Source organism: Lissotriton vulgaris, chromosome 6 (assembly GCF_964263255.1).
Source record: "Lissotriton vulgaris chromosome 6, aLisVul1.2, whole genome shotgun sequence".
NCBI classification, from domain to species: domain Eukaryota; kingdom Metazoa; phylum Chordata; class Amphibia; order Caudata; family Salamandridae; genus Lissotriton; species Lissotriton vulgaris.
The window spans coordinates 548,025,849-548,043,897 of record NC_141694.1 but is presented as its reverse complement, the minus strand read 5'-3'; positions in this window follow the sequence as shown (position 1 = coordinate 548,043,897).

The following is an 18,049-nucleotide window of genomic DNA, read 5'->3' as shown; positions in this document are numbered from 1 at the left end:
TCCCTCACGCACAGCGTGACGCGCAGGTGGACGCCTTCGCTTAGCCTGAGTCGTGCCGGAGTCCTGCCCGTCTGCACCCGTCAGCGTCCCAGAGGCGGCGGGGCGGCAGGGGACGCCGGTTCGGCGACACTCTGGCTGAGATGATTTGTTACACCTCTGCGATGTTGCGGGATATGCGGGGCCACTCCAGCTCCTGCAGCGTCGTCTTCCCGGGGCGATTTAAGGGTAAACAACGTTGCCCGGGTTGTGGCTGGACGCCTTCCTGGACCCGTGTCAATGTCCCTCGTCCAGTAACAGCTGGCGCTCTGCATCTTTGCTTGCTGCTGAATACGAGGTCGGTAGGTTGCCATGCCCTGCATATTTACGATCTTTTTGTTAGGGAAAATCCCCTATGTCTGCTACTTACCGAAACCTGGCTGGGAGAGGCTTCCAACCCGGATGTCTTCTCAGCCATTCCTCCGGCGTACAATATCTTCCGGCAGGATAGAGTGAAGGGTAGAGGTGGGGGAGTGGCGGTAGTGGTGAAAAAGAGCGTTTCCTGCTCTGTGCTTCCCCTGAATTCCATCGGGAGCGCTGAGTCGCTCGCCTTCACGCTCAGACTGTCCCCGGGCCAGGCTCTGAAGGGGTTGTTGGTTTATAGACCACCAGGCCCTGTGGGTTCCTTCCTGGAAGATCTGCAGACAGCTGTCTCTGAGTTGGTGCTGACCTCTCAGCACTGCGTCGTGGCCGGTGATTTCAACTTCCACCTTGACGTAGCGGACGACCCGGATGCGGTCAAACTGTTGGATATTACATCTCCACTGGGTCTTATACCGTTCGTGTCGGGGCCAACTCATGAGAAGGGGCATACCCTGGATCAGGTGTTTTCATCTGTCCCTCTTATGGAGGTTGACACCCTGCCGGTGCTCTGGACCGATCACAGGCTGATCAGATTTTCGGTGCTGGAGAGTGCGCGGCCGGACAACAGTGCCTCTGTCTTGTCTAGACCGGCCTCGAGAGCGCTGCACAGAGTGACACCTGATATGCTGGAACAGGCGCTTCTGGATCACCCATGCCACCTTTCGGGCGATCTGGATAGCGACACTGAGGCTTTGCAGCTATGGCTCATTGATAGGCTGGACGATCTGGCCCCCAAGGCAGCCCCCCGGTCCACGGCGGCACGGCAATCTGCACCGTGGTTTACGGAGGCGCTTCGTGTGGCTCGCAGCCAATGCAAGGTGGCCGAGAGGGCCTGGCGCCGTCTGTATGATGGGGAGGCTAAACTCGCCTATAAGGCGGCGGTGAAGGCCTACCATCGGGACATCCTGGGAGCTAAGAGGGACTATTTGGCTAGGAGGATCGAGGCATCTGCAAACTCCTGTAAGGAGATCTTCACCATTGTGAAGGAGTTCACGACCCCTAGCTCCCAATCGCCCCCTTTAGTTTCTCCGGATACGTGGGCATGTGATCTTGCCGGCTTCTTTACTAATAAGATCAAGGCGATTCAGGCCTCCTTTGTGGAAGGACCGGAGGATGGAAGCGGCGTCACCGGGGCTGGGTGCGGATCTCCGCACACACCGGCGGCGGTGCTGTCTGATTTTCCTGCTGTTTCCAGCGATGTGTCCAGGCAGCTGCTGGCCAATCTGAAATCTGGCTCGCCACTTGACCCCTGCCCCGCCAAATTTTTGGCTGGGATGGCGGCGGTGGTGAACCCGCTGGTTAATCCCATCCTCAACGCCTCTTTGAGGGAGGGGAGAGTCCCTAGCTCATGGAAAAGAGCGATGGTGATCCCCCTCCTAAAGAAACCGGGTCTCGACGCAGAGGTTCTGGCCAATTATAGGCCAATTTCACTTCTTCCGGCCCTCGCAAAGATCACGGAAAAACACGTCCACGGTGTCCTGTCGAGCTTTCTGGAAGCCAACAATCTGCTCCACCCATCCCAATCCGGTTTCCGTCCTAATTTTAGTACGGAAACGGCATTGCTAGAGGTCACTGAGATCATCAGGGAGACTCTGGATGTCGGCGGGAGGGCCATGTTGGTCATGTTAGACCTATCGGCGGCCTTCGACACCGTCCCCCATAGGGCGCTCTTAGCGAGGCTTTATGACATCGGCCTTAGGGGGACGGCGCTCAGGTGGTTCACATCTTTCCTTGAAGGCCGCCGCCAGACGGTCTGGGTTTCCCAGAGCTTTGCCGAGATGCCGCCACTGGGAGTTGGGGTTCCACAGGGTTCTGTGTTGAGCCCCACGTTGTTTAACATCTTTATGTCCCCTTTGGCAGCCTTGGTGGAAGCATATGGGGCCCAGATCGTCTCCTACGCCGACGACACGCAACTCCTCTTCACATGCGGGAAAGACCAGGAGTTTGATGGAGGGAGAATTCGGGACTGTCTCACATTGGTCTTTGACTGGTTCCAACGGAACAGTCTAAGGGCCAACTCAAGCAAGTCCGAGGTCCTATTCTTCGGTTGCGTTGCCGATCCGGAGTGGCAGCACTGGTGGCCGTCCGACATGAGCCCTCCTGCACAGTCTTCCTTGGTGGCTAAAAATCTGGGTGTCAAGCTGGATAACCAGCTGTCGCTGCGAACACATATTCTGGGTCTGGCTGGCACCTGTTATGGAATTTTGAAAATGCTCCGTAAATTCCTGCCCCTGTTGTCTGAGGAGCACAGGGGTATGACTGTGCAGGCTCTTGTCGGCTCTAGGCTAGACTATGCTAATGCCCTCTTTCTAGGCCTCCCTGATTACCTAGTTCAGCGCCTACAGGTGGTACAGAACTCTGCCGCCCGGGCTATCTTTGGCCTGCGTAGACGAGCCCGAGCCTCCGGGCTGCTACAGGCGCTACACTGGCTGCCTATCCGGAAGCGGATCCAGTTTAAATCCCTGACCTTGATGCACAAAGCCTTGTTTGGATCAGGGGCTAGATACCTGCGGCGGAGACTGGGCTTTTATCGACCAGTCCGCTCCTTGCGTTCGGAATCCCTTTACAAAGCGGTGGTCCCTCGGGTGAGGAAGGCCCGCACGGGAGGGCGCTCTTTCAGCTGCAAAGCTCCCCAGCTGTGGAACTCGCTTCCTCTTTCGCTGCGCAGCACTGCCAATTTGTTCCAATTCAGGAAGAGCCTGAAGACCTGGCTTTTTAATCTTTAGGCTGTTCTTACTGTTTCAGTTTCAGTTCTTTTCCTATTCTTTTTGCTGTGTTGTGTTATTTTTATTCTGAGTTGCAGGTGGAAAGCGCCGGGACACTCTTTTCGAGTAGCCGTGCGCTATACAAGAGCTTTATAACATAACATAACATAACAGGTAATAAAAAGATAGGCGGTACAAGATTACAAAGTTTATGTACATATATGGTCATTTTTTTTAGCACAGCCAACTCATGGGAGGGGTTACAACCCCACTGGTCAGTTTGGCGGCACATTCCTGAGGGGTGACTGGTCGGTTGGAACTGCGCATGTACAGGCTTGACCGTTACTAAAAATAGCCTGTTGCTGGGCAAACTCGAGTGGTCAGTGGTACGGACAACGGACTAATGGGCATGCTGACCACGAGGCCGCTCATTCCATAAAATGGCCGCCGGGATATACAAAATGGCGTTTTCGAGTAAGGCCAAGTTAAGGGAAATAACGTGTAGCAAAGCTAAGCGCTAACCCGGCCATTGTCAAATTACGACAGACCAACCGCCTCTATCTCGAGAGAGGGTCATATATCGGGCAGATCTTTGAGGTTTCCCCGGGGCCCACATGTACCTGGCACAAAGTGATTGTAGATACTGAATTTATGTAGCAGATACCTCCAGAGGCACTGCCCTAAAAAACATACATAACCTGCGGTAAAACCTTCATCTTTAAAACCTTATATCTGCCAATCAATGACAGATGAGATTCTCCCACTTTCAAGTAAGCATTTAGCTCTACATAATATCCCCCAATTAACCTCAACAATCTCTTTAACAGAGGTGCAGATCTTAATACCCAAATATGTGGCTTTGCTAACCAGCCTAACATCACTATCCATTGCTTGAGTTGTACATAAGATTTGGGTTTTGGCTGTATTTAATTTGTACCCAGACGCCGCCCCAAAAACCTGCACTAGAGATTCTATCTCGGGTATTGCGAGACACGGGTTGAAAGTAACAATAGCGATATCATCGGAGTGTGCCATTACACAAAACCGTTCTTGTCGTACCATAAAAGGTCAAATCTTTTTTCTCTGTTCTAGCATAATAATAAAGGGGTTAATATACAGCGCAAATAAAAGTGGTGAACAGAGACAACCTTGTTGTGTACCTCTAGAAATCCCGATGGTCTCCGTACAATATCCCATTGGGCATATTCTCGCTGAGGGGAGATGGTAAAGAGCCTGTAAAGCTTGGATATACCCCTGCCCAAAACCCATTTGTTGTAATTCCCCCCAGACGAAATCATAAGACACCCGGTCGAATGCCTTTTCGGCATCAAGTAAGATCAAACCGAGTACTCAAGATTCTACCTGTGCGATATCAAGGAGAGTAACTACTCTACTGACATGATCTACCATCCCTCTTCCAGGTATGAAGCCATGTTGTTTTAATGATACTACTGGTGTTATTATTTTTGCTAACCGTGTGGCCAGAATTTTTGCATAGATTTTACCGTCAGCATTAAGAAGAGAAATTGGACAATAGGATCCAGGTAGTTCAGATGAATTCCTCTTTTTCTTAAAAATACAAATATTGGCCTCGGCCCAGCTTCACTGCATCTCCCCTTTTTGAGCAAAATTATAGACTTTGAGCATATCAGTTTTAATATCTTGGAAAAAGGTCTTAAAAATTTCCAGGGGGAGTCTATCCGCTCCAGCAGCTTTCCCTACTGCAAGAAAGTTTATGTGCTGTTCTATTTCCCCCAGTGCAATAAGCTCATCAAGCATATCAGCGTTCGCCTGAGCCAATTGGCCCCGCAATGAGGCTGATATTCTTATTTTAGACTTAGATCTAGCTCCTATATAAGACCTGTAATGCTTGCTTAGCTAATTTTAGTTCTAAAAACCCAACACTCTGTGTTCCCCCTCTGAATCCAGCTTTAAATGTATCCCAACCAATCCCCCAAGATGCTGAGTGTCGGTTAATCTGAAAACATTCATTTATCCAGGTCTTCATATGCACAATAAACTTTTCACCCATGTAAATGTACATGTACAGGAATTTATATAGCGCAAATCACCAACCGGTCTCTAAGCGCTTGCTTAGGGAACCCGTCCTGGTTTTCCCCTGTGAGATAACCCCGGCAGGGTATCCACAAGATGAAAGCCAGGCATCCCGTCGCTAGGGGCTGTTGTGGAGATTAAGCAAGCTATTGCCCAGAGTCACAGAGTGTGAACCCGTGAATCGAGTAGGCACCGGAGCGAGAATTGTCGAGTCCATGGACATTTTAGGACTCAAGACCCCGCCAGGCCGGGAATTGAACCCTGGTCCAGGGCTGACCTCTGCTTCCAGGTCTGCCTCCTCTAACCAGTGACCCACACTTCTCCACGCCACCCATCAAATGCTTCCTGTCAATGTAAAGGTTTTCGGAACTGCACACCGCTCAAGAGCTGATATCTCCACTACCAATGGCACATGATCCGAAGTCACCCTTGGATACACACAAATTTTAAGCCCAGTAAACAGTAATGTAGATAAAAAACAATAATCAAGGCGTACAAGCCTATTGTGGGGGTGTGAATAAAACATATATCCTGGGTCTTGCTTATGCAGGTTACGCCAAACATCCAATAACCCATGGTCAGTTAGCAGTTAAAAAAGAGCTATGCATACCCTAGTTTTCCTGACTTTGTAATTTTGCCCACAATTTTGAAAATCTTCATGTTTCAAATTTATATTAAAATCTCGACACAAAAATAGCAGAGTGGGCCATGCAGCAATTTCCCCATTTAGATATTCCAGTATCACAGCTTCACAGAAATTAGAGCCATATATTGTACAAAGGGTAAATATTACTCCCAATGTCCTACATTCCACAATAGCCCAGCGCCCAAACATGTCCGCCAGTATACGCCCAGTTGTTTGAATAGAAAGTTTTGCTAAGATCGCCACCCCTCTTATCATACTTGACTCCTTTGAAGTTACCAATACTATATATCCTAATTCTGCCAGAACAGTGTCTACCATGGGATATGCATCTCCTGCAGACACACTACATCAGGCTGAATCCCCCGGAGCTCTCTGGACCTCTGCCTTTTATTGTAATTGTTTAACCCGCACACATTCAGTGTACATATTCGAAGGCCTAAATTCACCATATATGCGAAATTAATATTCCTACAGGGCCATACATACACATTTTTAAACCTCTACACCTTCCTTTGCTGCTATGGATCTCCCTTTTTTTTTCTTTTTCCCCTCACACCCTCCCCCTTCCTCCCTCCACCGCACTTCCCCCCTAAACCCTCTAAACACCAACAGCCCCCACCCCACTACATCGAGGCTTTAGGACTACCACTCCACGCGATGACATGCTCTCTACACCCAAAAGTGCCTCCCACACCCTTGAAATGCCCCAACATTAATAACCTATCAAAAACCTTTCCCTTTTTTTGAACTCATGTTAACCCCAAGAGAAAAAACAAAGGAGACAAGGAGAAGACCCTACAAACCAATAAACAGCACACAATATTACCTACTTATTTTCTGCCCCCATAAAATAACATAATACTAAAATTGGGGAGTTATAGCTTCATAAGCAAAAAGAAATACGAGTATTGAAACATAAGAGCAAAAAAAAAAAAGAGACTCTAAAGCCCAATATTCACTTTAAACATAGACTTGCCTAATCCACCTTTGAAGGTTTGCAAAAATGTTTTTGCAAGAATTTCAGATGTAAAGAACCTAGTATTTTCTTTACACACAATTTTCAGTATGGTTGGTTGCAATAAGAAAGCTTGGGCCCCTTAGCTTTTATTTTGTTTCGTTTTATTTATCATTTTGCAATCAGAAACAAAGTACAGCAGTCATAGGTGCATACAATCAATATCCCACATAATACATCAGGTGTGAAATTTCCACAATACATATATCAGTGCATAAGAAAATTGCAAAGGGGGACATAGCCAGGACAATACCTTCTTAACAATTCAATCAGTCAATAAGCGCTTATTCATCCACTGAATGGGCTAACATTTATGCAGTGTAGGCGCCCCATATATCTTGTGGTCTAGATGCCCTCAGTAACTCCTTTGCATAACAGGTGAGTTGATCCCTGCAGTATATAGCCATTTCTTCAACAAGGGCGTTGGCCTGCCATCCCAACATATAGCGACTCTGTGCTTGGCCTATACCACCAGTTTACGAACACCAGCTGGAAAATTAGAAACAATACTCAATAAGCATTTCTTTACATCTCTCGTGATTTGCACATCTGTCATTTCCGTCAATGCTGTAGTCACATCAGCCCAGAAGGCAGATATTTAGGGACAAGCACAGGCCAAATGGATAAACTCGGCATTGTCGACGCCACACCTCCTACAACAATGGGAGCCCCGCAGGCCATATTTATGCAATTGTGCAGGGGTATAATACGTTTTGTAAATTTACTTATAATGAATAAGTTTTAAATTGCCATTTACCGCGAAGCTTCAAGTCATGCGACAGCTTTTCCTCCCTCTCCTCTTCTGTGAGTGGTTGCTCAGACATACATCCCATTTGGCCCTAGAATTGCTTGGCACCGCACCTTCATCCAGTTGTGAGGCATGATACAGTCGCGAAACTAATTTAACCTTATTCTGTGCAGTATATAGCAGCTGCAGAGCCCCCAATGTGGGAGGTTCCTCAGGAAAGCCCGAGGACAAACTGCACATAGCCGAGCAGAGTCTAGTGTATATGAATGAGGAGATCCCCCCGTTCAACCCCTCCTTCACAAACTCCTGCACTGAGATAAATGTCCCGCCCACATAAGCATCACCCATTGTGTGTATCTCAGCGGCCTGCAAAACCTTAAGTGCCCCAGTTTCCCCTGTCACAGACATCACAGCATGGTGCAGTAAAGGCATGGCTGGTGCATACAGTGGGAGACGTCTCCCCAGTTCCTCCCAGGCTCGATCCGTACATCTGACCGTGTCTACCTCTCCTCTTTCGTATACTGAATATGGATTAACAATCATCGCCTTCAGGGGCTAAGGGTGAACCACACCAGCCTCCACTGCCACATGTGGAGTGAACGGCGGGGCATTCTGCCAATATTAAGCAAACTGCGCCTGAGCGCACAAATAGTTTAAGTGCATGTCGGGCACCGTAAATCCACCCATCGCATAGGGTTTCCTCAGAGTCTCCCAACCTATTCTGGATTTTTTGCACCCCCAGGTAAGTGTGATTAACAAGGAGTGTAGCGTATTAAAAAAATGCTGCGTCAGCGTGACCGGCACATTGACAAACAAATACTAGAATTTCGGAAGCACCACCATTTTGATTAGCGCAACCCTGTCCGCAAAGGTCAGTGGTAACTGAATCCACCGAGCCAACTGGTCTTCAAGCTTTGAGATTGCCACTCCGTAATTGGCCTTGATAACCTCCTGCGGGTCCCCAAGTATCCATATACCAAGATACTTTATAGGATCCGTAGCCCACTCCAAAGGACAATTTAGCTCAAATAGCTCTGTGCTCTGCGTAAGTGGAAGTATGATAGGTTTGCTCCAATTAATAGCTAACCCAGAATACCATACGAAACGGATGTATTCACAAATAACCTGCTCCAGATACTGTACTGGTTCCCTCACGTACAGGACCATGTCACCATGTCATCAGCGTACTTGGACACTTCTAATGGCCTTTGGTAGAACCTCAAGGCTGAGCTAGCATGCCTCTGCCTTAGCACACATGCCAGGGGCTCCAGCACGATTGTAAAATTCAAGGGTGAAAGCGGACAGTCTTGTTGTGTACCCCGCTTAATCGGGATCAGATCTGAGACGTGTCCATTCACAAGCACCCTAGCCACCGGATCAGTGTAGAACAACTTGATCCAATTTGTGAAAAAGAACAGCACCCGATACGATGGAGTACAATAAACATATAAGTCCATGCAATCGAATTGAACGCCTTCGCGGCATCTTAAAGAACCGCAACTGCTGGCAATTCTGGTTTTAAAAGATACAGGACTGCAAACAGTGCCCTCAGATTGTGCGCCATGGAGTGAGTAGGGATAAATCCCGATTGATCTGGGAGTACCATCACATTTAACAGTAGGCGTAATCGTGTCCCTATGACTTTTGCCAGAATCTTAACATAGGTGTTCATAAGTGATAACAGACTATACGATTCACACAGATCCAGAGGCTTGCTGGGTTTCAATAGTGCGACGATCAATGCTTCTCTAAGGGAGTCAGGCAAACGCTGCTGCTCAAACGCCTCAGCATACATGGCTGTTAAATGAGGCAGTAACATATCAGAGTATTCTTTATAAAATTCAGGTGGTAGCCCGTCTGAACCTGCTGCTTTCCCGTTAGGCAGTGCAGCAATGGCATCCTTGATCTCCTCAGCAGCCAGCGAGTGCATCAAAAAATCCTGTTGTCCCTTAGCCAACCACACTAGGGCCACATCATCCAAATACTGTATTATTTCTTCCTCATTAGCTGTCCGCCTACTCCTATACATCTCCTTTTAATGCTTGACCAATTGCTCCAGAATCCCAGCAGTGTCAGAAATAGACTCGCCCCCATCCGTAATGCTCTGCACATTACAATACTTAGCCCACGGTTCCGCAATTCTTTCAGCTAACTTCTGCCCCGGTCTGCCACCCTCACCATAGTATTGAGCCCTGCATCTACGTGCCAGATGCTGTACTTCCTGATCTGCCAGCTCATTGTACTCCGTCACCTGTGTTCTTATGGCAGCTAGTGTAGCTGCATCAGGTGCTTCCTCATATTACCGTTCCAGCCGCACCAATTCACGCTCTATTTTTCCCATGGAGTCGTGCAGAGATTCAAGCACTCCTGCCTGCAGGCCAATACAAGCCCCTCGAATAGTCACTTTAAACTCTTCCCAGATGGTACCCATACTTTGCACCGATCCGAGATTGTCCGCAAAATAATTTTCAATATCCTCTCCTAGACCTTCCTTAAAAACGGGGTCCAATAAAGCCGATGGCTGCAGCTTCCATCTAAACGGGGCTGGCGCATAGGTAGACAGTTGCACCTCAAGCAGTACTGGTGCATGATCTGACAACGAGCGGGGAAGATGTGACACTGGGACACCCAAGCGTTGACATCGTGCATCGCCAGCCAATAATAGTCCAACCGAGACCATGTGTTATGTGTGTATGAATAGCATGTTCCCTCCCGCAACCCAGGATGTTGCAGCCTCCAAACATCATCAAGCCCCAAATCTGACATTCCATCACATACAGCCTGTGCACCATTTTTAACAGTAGTTCCTATGTTCGAATGCCTGTCCATGTCATGATCCAACACCACGCTGAAATCCTCTCCACAGATTATAGCAGACACCGGCAGCCTATAAACTTTATTCCACAGCAGTTCATAAAACTCTGGATCATCTATGTTCGGGCCATAGACTTTCACCACCGTGATCAAGGTACCACAGAGCTTTCCCTGCACTATAATATACCGTCTGTCTGTATCAATCTCTTCATGCGTGCTCTCAAATGGGATACCTTTTTTAATTAGTACCATCACCCCCCTCGAATAGGACAAATATGAAGAGGCGAGGCGAACGCCAGCCCATTTTTTTTGGCTATGCATGACCCAGTACGTTCAATAAGATCTGTCTCTTGTAGGAGCGCAACTTGAACGTTGTGATGGTCCAAGTACGCAGCACCTGTCTAGTTTTATTCGGGTTATTTAACCCCCTGACGGTCCATGTGATCCACTTAAGTTTACCTGCCCCCTCCATCATTTACCAGATTGAGGCAACACCCAATGCAGCTGAACAACATTTTTCCTGTCAAATGTATATTACCTTGTAATGCCAGTGGTCGGAGTCGTTCAAACAAATCAAATATACATCAAAGTGTAAATAGAACATATAAAAACAGATCATCATAAATCAAAAATCAGTTCAAGAGCAAGGATTTAATTTTCAATATAGCAGCCGCTTCAATGCAATTGTCAGTCAAAGCATTAATGGGTCAACGTGCATTCTTTTTTGGTAGTGCTCTAGGTGTAGGAAGCAAAAAGGGAAGAATAGGGCAGTGGTAGTGAGTTGGCAGGTGAGGGACAGGATTACTGAGAGAACCTTTGCTATGCCTGTGGTTCTGTCTGATACATTCGTCAATCCATCTTCAGTCGCAGAGACCCTTTGTTCCACCTCCCGCATACGTGCATTCTGCTTCTCTAATTGAGAGGACATGCGATCGAGTCAATGATTGACCGCCGCCATTGCTCCCTCAATGGACTGTAAAGTGCACTGCATAGCCACTAATGAAGATTCCAGCGTGATGGATTGTCAGTGAACGCCTCCGCTTCAGAGTCAGAGGCCGCTTGCTGCAGTGTCTTGGGGGCTCTCTTTGACTCAAAGGTAAGATGGGGTTGGGACTTCTCCATCCTGCCCATGACTACATTTGCAACTCAATACTACCAGCGACGAATATACCATATGTGTAGCTAAGCCCAAAGCCCATAAACAGCCAGAAATGCATTGAGGGGTCACTTAAAAGCTTCAAACGTCACAGGCTTAGTGATCTGTTTTACACCAGGTGGCTCCCCTCCAACATAACTAACCGCCACAGAAGCACCTCACAGGTCAATCAGCTAGCAGGTCCCACAGACCCCGGGACAGCTCAATAGCACAACAGAGCTTGGTTCAGTGTACCACAACCAGCAGTGATAGGAGAATATGTCATTTAATCCGCATCCATATCCAAGAGCAGAAGGCCTGCAGCTTTAGTTCAGGGTAAAGCCTATAGAATTATCCAAAATGCGCTGAGGAGCGTGTACTCCAGGACCCCTCTCAGTGGCCCAATGACCTCATGCCAGTTGACTCCAACTTTACAAAGCCACTAATGGTAGCAGTTGCCTCGCCGCTCTTTCTGGGCCTCACAGATGCAGTCAACAGCAGGCCTCACTGTGCTCTTCATCTGTATATTCACCACCACTGACTACGCGGGTGTCTTAGGTGCAGCTCCCGTCCTTATAGCAGACTTTCCTCCTGCAGGGCCGGGACCAGCAGGATGGGGAGCCCACAGCACGATCCCCTCTTGCCGGATGTTACTAGCGGGTCCAGTGCTCTCCTCCAGCCTCCGCACCTCGCCCAGGCCCCCGCCAACCGTAGCAAGCAGGACGCAGCCTCAGCCCATGGCCCGATCCCACCTCTGCGTCCCATAGCGCAGCCCCACCTACCGCCGCCAGCACCGACGGGTGCCAGCTCTCAAGGCAGATCTTCTCGGGAGGCGCCGGGCAGTACTTCATTGAGGCGCCCCCGAGGCCACAGCTGCCAGTGCCCCTCACCGGATGTCGTGTCGGTCAACCCAGGAAACCACACAGAACGAGGTCTTGGTCAGCAGGTACGCCTTTATTGCTTCTGTTACATCATATCTAGATCGCGACCTCTTCCCCCGAGGTCCAACAGCCCAGTGTCCCCTTGTGCCCACCCCCTGACCGGATGTGGTGCCCGGTGTCCCCTGGCTTCTGTCCTGTCCCAGGGTCCTAGTGCCCTTAGTCTGGGCACGACATCTCCCCCCTTGTTGCAAAGCAAACATTTTTTTTTTTTGAGAGGGAGAGAGAGAGAGAGAGAGAGAGAGAGAGAGAGAGAGAGAGAGAGATGATGTAAGATGGCCACAGACCCCTTCATTTTACATCTCCCCCCTTAGTCTCTTTGTTTCCATGTGTTTCCTTCGTGGTCGCTGTTTTCTGATATCCGCTTGAGCTTCTTCCTTTTTGTGTGTCTTCCTACAGTTCTTGCTTTGGCCTTTCCGCTTCTCTTGCTTCTACTTTTCTGACGTGCGAAAGGTGCCCAGTGACGTGATACTGGCCAAGCTGCCGCCGTTGTCATTCATTCTTTTGCTTTTGTCATTGTCAGCTTGTCTCTGGGGAACTCGTTGCCATATTTCCTCACTTGTCCTTTTTTTGACCATCGCGGTGCCTCCTCCTTTTCTTTTCCTTTTTGTCGCATGTCTTCCTTTGTTCTCATGGGCCTTTGTTGTTGCGTTCACCGTTTGGTCTCTTGCAGCAATGTCTCCTTGCTCCACTCTTTCTACCCTTCTTGTTTGTTTTAATCTCATTCTTCTTGACTCCCTCATCACCGTTCTATTTCCGCTTTCTGGTAGTTTCTCACTGGTCGTTCTTAGCGCCAACAAGTCTTCTTCTTGCCTTGACCCATGGTCCTCGTCATTTTGCTCCTTCTTGTCTTTGCATATTGTCTCATCTGATTCTCCACATGTTGTTATTTGTTTTCTTGTATCCGTTGACATTTTCCTTTCCTCTGACATGTTGTATATCATGGTCATGAGACCCATTGTTTGCGTTGTGATGTTGCTCAGCAGGCACGGTGCTGGGATGTCACCCTGCAGCACATGAATGTCCTCTTTGATCTTTTTGTCCTTATATGCTATCTCTTCTGTGAATTTTCCCATGTTAATCACTGGTTTCTTTGAACCCCAGGTGAAAATTTCTAATTGGGACGGCCTCAGTGCCGGCTTTGTCTTCATCTTTCCAGATTCCGACATGCACATAGTGTTGCGTGTTGCACCGCTGTCCAGGATGAACTTTGTTTTGTGTGATCCTACTCCTATGATCACAGAATCTGTCTCCTTCATTTTGCTTCTGTCAGGCATGTTCCTTCTTCATTTTCATTCTCTTCAGTTGATTTGGTGTGGACGCCTTCAGTTGATTCCATGTGGACGTCCGACATGTGATATAGTCGTTCCGTCTTTTCTTCTTCTTCCTCTTCACATGATTCTAGTGATGAGCTTCTCACTTCTGTTTCGATATCTCTGACATGCCTGGTTGTCAACACTTGTGGTCTCCGGTCTTCAATCTCCTCACCTGCTAAATTTAGCAATAAGCCCAATTTCTTTGCTTCTGTCCCATCAGTCGCTTCCATATATCTTTCTAGACGTCTAATCCACTTCTCCCACCTAATTCCTATTTGTGGCTCCGACAAGTTGAATGGCAGTGGTCTTCTGTATTGTGCACTTTGTCTTTCTGGCTTTTGGTCTGCCATTTGCAGTCCTGCGTTCTTCTCGAACCTCTTTTGTTATTTCTTCTGTTGTCTGTCCTTTTGTATTTTGTTCTTTACTGCTTGTGCTTTGTTAGCGCTCAACTCTCTTATTTGTCCTTGTTTCCTTTTCTCTCCTTTTATTTCTTGCCTTATCTCTTGTTTGCTGTTCTTTGTCTTCACTTGTGCTTTGTTACTGCTCAAATTCGGCACTTTCAGCTCCTTTTCCAGATTTGCCTTTCCTTTCTTTTGACCTTCTCTTGTTTTATCCTTGTCAACCCTTTGTTTTTCCTTTATTATCTTCTTTGCCTGTGCTTTATTCTTTTGTATCTTCTTTACGTGCTCTTTGAGTCCCTTATTCTTTATTTGTACTTGTTCACTTTGCTATCGTCTTCTTTTCTTATATTTGCTCTTTTGCTGCTTATTCGATACTTATTTTTTTTGTTGCATCCCTTTTTTGCCTTTACTTGTGCTTATTTATTCCTTTTTATTTAGTTTCCTTGTGTCTTTTCTTTCTGGTTTATTTTTCCTTTTATTTGCCTGTTTTTCCTCGAAATATTCTTCTTATGTCCACTGTTGCCACTTATTTGCCTTTATTTGTCCTTATTTGTGCCTTTTTCTCTTTAATCAGCACTTTCTTATCCCTTTTCCCCTTTGCCTGACTCCAAAATGGCCGCCGCGCTGTTCCTCGTTCCTTATTGGTCACTTTGCCTGACTCCAAGATGGTAGCTGATATTCTCGCGTGATTTCGCAGCCAATCGGGACGCTGCGTTACTTCAAAATGGCCGCCTCTCTATTCTTCGGTCTTATTGGCTTTCGCGCCTGATTTCAAAATGGCTGCTGAGACTCTCGCAAGAGCTCGCGCCAATTCTTCAAACTTCGCGCCTGTAAACAGCGTCTTACCGGCACTCGTCGATTTCATTTGCAGCGATCGGGGTGGGCTCCCATGTCGCTGTTCTTCTCTTTGGGGCAATTCTTCTTCAGTTGTCCTTTGTGGGCAGGATGCGATCCAGGGTGGGCTCCTCGTTTAAATCGCCAATATTTCTTGTCGATGGCCACACACGATGAGATCGTCGCCGCCTTCGTCGCCAGATGTCGTGTCGGTCAACCCAGGAAACCACACAGAACGAGGTCTTGGTCAGCAGTACACATTTATTGTTTCTGTTACATCATGTCTAGATCGCGGCCTCTTCGCCCGAGGTCCAACAGCTGAGTGTCCCCTTGTCCCCACCCCCTGACCGGATGTGGTGTCCGGTGTCCCGTGGCTTCTGTCCTGTCCCAGGGTCCTAGTGCCCTTAGTCTGGAAACGACACCGGACACCATGCAAGATCGGCCTCACACGTGGTGATACACTGATCAGCCTTCTCCTCACCACCAACAGCCTCTGTCGGCCGTCCTGCAGATCACGGTAGGGCATACTGCATCCGCCTCACAGCGCAGCCCCTTGTAAGCAACGGGGGTCGCGCAGGATGATTAACCAGGCTCCCAGTCCAGTCAGCACAAAGCCGCCTACCACGCCACCACAGCGGCCATTTGCCGCAACATCGCCTCAGGGCAAGGCAGTCAGTTTCACCCGCTGTTTCACTCCGACTCAATCCCAAATGCCACCAATGGATACAGCAAGTAAGTGGGAGAAGGTCCAGTTTCACAGCATGCTCTAATATTTCTTGATACAGTAGATATTTGTCGGATTATGTTTTGATCAGGCAGAGCCTCACATTGGTGTGGCCATCTTGCTGTGCGCCCTCTAGCGCCCCCCCTGGACACCTTAGATGGTAGAATACGTTGATGTAGTTGCCATTGTTTTTTACCGTCTGATGGCAGTAATCAGGCCTAACAAAAAAATCAACCCCCCTGCTAGGTCTTTTTCTATCAGGATGGGCCAGATCAGAGACAGCTACTCGTGCCAAAAAGTTGTTTAACAAAATCAAAATAGCCCTTGGTTTAGACACTGCTGCTGTCTGGCCTGGCCGAGCCCGAATAGTAAAGGGTAAGTGATGAGCCCTCTGCACCTCTGGCTGCCAGTCCCATTAAGTTAATTCTGGAAACGCCTGGGTAAACAATTCAACAATAAATGTGGGTGGATCCTGTCCTTGCAACCCCTCAGGAATTTGAAGGAGTCGCAAGTTGTTCCATCGAGCCCTGTTCTCTAAATCAGTAAGTTTCCATAACATATCGTCCTTCCCTGCATGTAGGGTCTCATTCATCTTTTTTTGCGCTGCCAGCTCATCCTCCAGACAAGAGATGCGTGCTTCTGCTTCGGTGATTCTTGCGGTAAAATCTGAGCAGGTTTTGGCAATGCGCCATGCTGAATTTTGTAACTTACGACAAACATTCTGTGTCCTCTGGCTCTCTAGTCGTCTTTCCTCCTTGTGGGTCATAATTGTCTGATGAATGAGGGTCAGGGATACATCTTCAGTTGGCTCTATGACTCTTCGTGCCACGGCATCTGACTTATCTGTCTCATCCGGGGGTCTAACCCAAGCCTTTTGCACCAGTAAAGGAGAGTTGCCAAAGTAGGAAGAGTTCTCTGTCATAGCCCTTTTCTTAGGCAGTGTCCGATGAGTCCCCTACCGTGTCCTCAGGGGGTGTACTGCTATGGTCGTTCAGCTGATCGCCTTGGTGAACCATAAGAAGCTTCCCATTTCTCATCACCTCCTCACTAGACACATCTGAATGATCTGATAATGAGAAAAACCAACCAACCAACTCTGCCTCCTTCATTAGTGATTCAATACTGAGAGTCTCTGCACCATTAAGAGCTCCAGATGCACCAGTTTCACTTATTTCCTTAATGACAATACCATTACTAGCTTTCTGAGATACAACAATGTTGATATTATGGCTCACCAGCTCCGGGGATTCCCACTCACTGTTATTCACTCCTGTGCAATTGAGTCCACCCTCTGTGCAATTGAGTCACCCTCTAAACCACTGCCATTAGCCATGTAAATACTACAGCCCGGTATGTGGTTATCTTCTTCCACGGCGGTATACTGGATAGCTGTGCTTGCAATCTGTCTAGTGGGGGCAGAGAAAAAGGGGGGGGGCAAAAAAAGTGTGCTTCACAAGGTAATTCCTATAGGGATTTTTTTTTACACGACCACATCCCGAACCGCTGAAGAGAATTTCACCAAATTTTGCAGAAAGGTAGCTCTTGGTCCAGAAATAGTGTTTTGGGTGTAAATCCGTTGAGCAGTTTTTTAGATATTAAACAAAAACAAATGTGTATATCTAGAGGTCCAGATCCGCAGAGTATCTGACAGTCCTTAAGCTTATGTATGTTTGACTGCCAACACTTAAAGCAGGAAGCCACCTTGGGACTTTGCTTCAGCCGAGTCCCCAAAAATGATGCTTAAAAAAAGAAAAAAGGGCAAGGTAGAAATAACCTGACCCCCTAGCCCTCGGGTCACTGTGGGACCCCTCCATGGCAAAAAAGCATTAAAAAAATGTGATGGAGCTGCACTCTGGTGAAATTGTATTTAAAAAACATGCACATGCTTCCATGCTTGTTTAGAAAAGAGACTCAGGTGGGCCAGTTACTGGTGGCATTTTTTTTTAAAAGGAGGGGGAAGCAAAGGCCCCTCCTCCTAAGGGTCTTTGAGCCCTGAGGACCTCCACCTCCCTGGAGCTTTATTTTTATAAATGGACCAGGTCTGCACAGACGCCCCTTCTGGGCTTCATAGAAGCCTCTGGGACCACCACCTCCCAGGGCAATATAATAGGACTTCCAACTCCCCGGGGCTAGCCCATAAACACGGAATGAGTGGGGCTGCTAAGCCTCCCTCCTGGAACCAATAGTGGCCTTGGGGACTCCCACAACCAAGGGCCAGCTCCCTACGTCCAGGGGTGTCCACCCCTGGGACATAGCTCTATGCTCTGACTTGGCAGGAGCGTTGACAGTTCCCGCTCAGTCAGAGCATACATGAACTCT